This window comes from Helianthus annuus, chromosome 8 (genome assembly GCF_002127325.2).
Source record: "Helianthus annuus cultivar XRQ/B chromosome 8, HanXRQr2.0-SUNRISE, whole genome shotgun sequence".
NCBI classification, from domain to species: Eukaryota; Viridiplantae; Streptophyta; class Magnoliopsida; order Asterales; family Asteraceae; genus Helianthus; species Helianthus annuus.
This window is the reverse complement of record NC_035440.2, coordinates 50,010,791-50,014,739: the sequence shown is the minus strand read 5'-3', so window position 1 is coordinate 50,014,739 and position 3,949 is coordinate 50,010,791.

Sequence of the window (3,949 nt, the reverse complement as noted above, 5' to 3'; positions counted from 1 at the left end):
AAATTTGCATCATAATCAACGATAATTGATTCTTCAGACTTTTTCACCTTGGAAGTTGAAATTTTCTTCTCACTTTTTGGTTTCCAAACTTGTTGAGATAATGGAACCCTTTTCTTTTCAGGAACACTCATCTTTACTGATGTGGTAGAAGATGATTGTTTTTCCACTTCATAAACCTTTGATTTGACCCACTTGCTCTCATTTCAGTAACTTTCAGCTTCCATGTTTGTTGAGTTGTTGCGACCCGTTTGTAAAATTTTCATTTTTAATTACCACCTTCTTTACGGGTTCAGTTTTGACTTTGGTGTTGTCATTTTTCAAACTCTTTTTCTCAACAATCAATGGAGCCTTTTCTTTCTCATCATTTTTCTTCTTTTGATTTTCAACAACATCAGTCTTAGACTTCGAGTTGGTACACTTTCGTGCAATATGCCCAACTTGATTGCATCTGAAACATGTTCGGGTGTCAACAACCCGACTAATGCCTTCAGACTGAGGTTGCGAGGCTTTTTCCTCAAAGAATTCTTTGTTTGATTTTGAAAAAATTTCAGGTTCTTCATTTGAAAATGAACTCGAACTGTTCACAAACACTTTCTTTTCAATAAACTTCTTGTTTTGAACATTTTTCTTCTGATAAGACTTACCCCCCTGATATCCACCCGACCAATTGTTTCGATTGTTATTAGAAAAACGTGGAGGAATAACGGGTTTCTTGTAGTAAGCTTTATCTTTTTCAAAATTCATTTGTCTTTTTGTTTGGTTCAAACTCTTCACATACGTCAGCTCAACTTCGATTAATTTGTAAACATTTTTCAATTTGTTGACATTTACATTCTCAATCGGAAACTCAGTATCCGAAAACAACTTATCTTAACCCAACATCTTGTACATGACAAGATTTGGTTCTTCATTTAAGTTGTTCTTGGATTTTTGTTTCGGAATGTATTTATCCAAGAAACAACCATCATCTTCATTTGAATCAGACTCTAAGACACTTTCTGCCATGCTTTTGACAATATCAGTCTGAACACTATCATCAGATGATGATGATGAGAATGTAACATCAATCGACTCTGGAAGTTTTATTTCATCTGAATTTTCATCATCATTAACCAGTCCGGACTTTTTCTTTGTGAAATTGTTTAAAACAGGTGGTGGGACTTGATGATATCCCACTCCAGTTCCGTCCGAAAATACATCTTCGCCAGCTTTGTTTTTCCCAATGGGTTTGGGAACAATGTGCTGCAGAACAAAGCTTGCGGAGTTGTAACTGGTTAATTTTTATTGGATGCGTTCATTTTCGATTTTTGCTTCTTGGAATTGAAGCTTCAGATTAGCAATTTCATCCAATTGTTTGTTTATTAACTCTTCTTTCACCCTTAACACACCCGTCAGTTGAACATTTTCTTTTGTTGTTTTCCCATTTCGATCATCCGAATCTTTAACCGTTCGCTTAAGCTTCTCAAAACTTTCAGTGATGTGACATTTTCAAGAATGAGTTTTTCATTTTCTTTCTTAGTTCTTTCTATGTCACTTTTATCACTTTCAATTTTTTCAGTTAACCCTTTTGCACGATCGTTTGAAGCTTTTAGCAATTTATCCCGGTTTAAGATTTGGTTTTCAACCTCTCTGACTCTTTTAGTCAGATCTTCAATCTTTTTGTTGTTGAGATAAACGATAGTACTACAATCATTGCAATTTTTCATGCAATTCTTGCAGTCACTTTCGCTTTTGTCTTTCTTACCTGACACTACATTCATGTTTATCTGACTGACCTTTGCGTTTGACTCAGTTCCAGAACTAGAATCTACCTCCAGTTCTTTTGCAGCTAGAACTTTGTCTGCCATCTTCATCAGATTTTCGGCTGTGAGCTCCTGTGATGTATCTGTCATCCCATCATCGATCTTCTTTTCTGCAGACTTCACCTTTTCTTCTTTTTCTTCCACTTTCTTCTCACCTTCACCCCACCATTATCTTTGTCTAGCTTCTTCTTCTTCAGCATATTGTTGAATGATTGCATCAACACTGAGTGAACTTGGATCGATTGCGATATTACCTTGAGGATCAAGATAACATTTTCTGTCTGGATCCCACCTTTTAGCCCTTTTTGCTTCTTTGTAAATGGTATAGATTCTGCTTACTTTTGTTTGGGCTTTCATTCTTCTATTCACAAACTTTTCTTCTTCTGTTCTTGTGTCTTTGAACGGATGCGTAACCAACTGCAACTTCTTCAGGCAATATCTCTCTCCAGTCGTATCCCTCATCATCATTGAATGACTGCTAGGGCTCTTGACTTTTCCTTATCTTTTTCTTCAATCTGCTTCAGCCTTGGAGGTTCCGACTTGTTCTGATGATAAATGGCTTTCTTATAGTAATCTTCTCGGAACGGATTAGCAGATTCATCAGCATACTCGTTTCTGCATTCTCGTTTAAAGTAACCTTTTTGTTTGCATTTGAAGCATGTCACTTTAGACTTATCGAAACCCAATTTGGAAGATGGACCACCAATTGTTTTCCTCCCAGTTATTTCCATGAAGCGTTGTGCTCGACGAACAGCACTAGCCATAGCCCAACGAATATCAATTAGCTCCATTTCTTCAGGATCTATTTGATCGTAGTCTTCCTTCGTCAGGTTGGTGTTACCTATCTTCCCAGCAACTAACCCCTCATATGACTCCAATACAGATGCTAAGAAAATCATCTGTTGTTTCGCCGACTCCTCACTAAAATTCTGACCATTTTTCAAGTCAACTGCAATGTTACATTGAAAGACATTCTTTGGTGCAGTTTGCTGTTGATTTGATGTGCTTGAAGATAGTCCTTGACTTGTAGTGTTGGAAGACATTCCTCCATGAAAACCACTGTGTGAGGTTTTTTGAGTCATTGGTTGTGAACTTTCTGCAGTGAAGGCTGTTTTCGGAGATCCTGTCTTTTGCATCAAGTTCTTTGGATAATAAAGTTCCACATTTTGTTGATATAACGAGTGATTGACTTTATGTGTTTTCTTTATTTCGAGCTCATGACTCTCAAGTTTCTCTATCAGTAAATCAACTGTTAGAACACTTGGCTGGATTGTATTTTTGATCATCATTGCGAAGTATTGCCAATCCATTTCGTCTGGCAAAGAATCAAATAACTTGTCCACAAGCTCTTCTTGAGTAAACACAATCCCATGCCTGGCCAACTCTAGCTTTAGATGCCCGAAACGTTCAATCATTTTTGGAACAAACTCATTTTTAAGACAACCAAACAGATCAAATTCCTTTTTAGCAGTTTCTTTTTGTTTTTAATGATTTCTGAAGTACCGACACATTTCTTTTGTAATTTATCCCAGAGATCCTTTGCGTTTGAATAATCAATCAGTGAGATCATATCTTCTCTCACTGATTAGTTAATCAAAGCTAGACATTTTTGTTCAGCCACAAAATATTCAATCTCTTCACTTTCTGACATGTTCTCAAAGTCTTCTCTTCCATTGTTAAAGCCGTTTTTTAAGCTTTTCCAACTGGGGTACGCGAAGGCTTTCAACCATTCCTCGAATCGTTTTACCCACCGATTATAATCTTCAATTGCTAACAGCTTTGGTGGCTTATTGTAGGTTCCATAAGCGCTTTCCAAACTAAGTGCTTTTGTCAACGTCTTTCTCGTACTTGGAGTATTCTCATATGTTCGGTTTGTTGAATCATCTCCACCATTACCAGCAAACGCATACATTTCACTGAATGGGTTCATGAATTCTTCCATTGTTAAGTACCTGAGATGTTTATCAAACACTTAGAAAAATTTTTAATTTCAAAGATGTAAACACAAGGACACTTGGATCGAATGGCTCGTTCGATCGATCAGCACACCCACAATCGGCTGGCTCGTTTGATCAAGTGACTCGTTCGATTGGCTGACAAACACAACTATGTAATCAGTACACAATTACTGTCTGATCGAGTGGCAT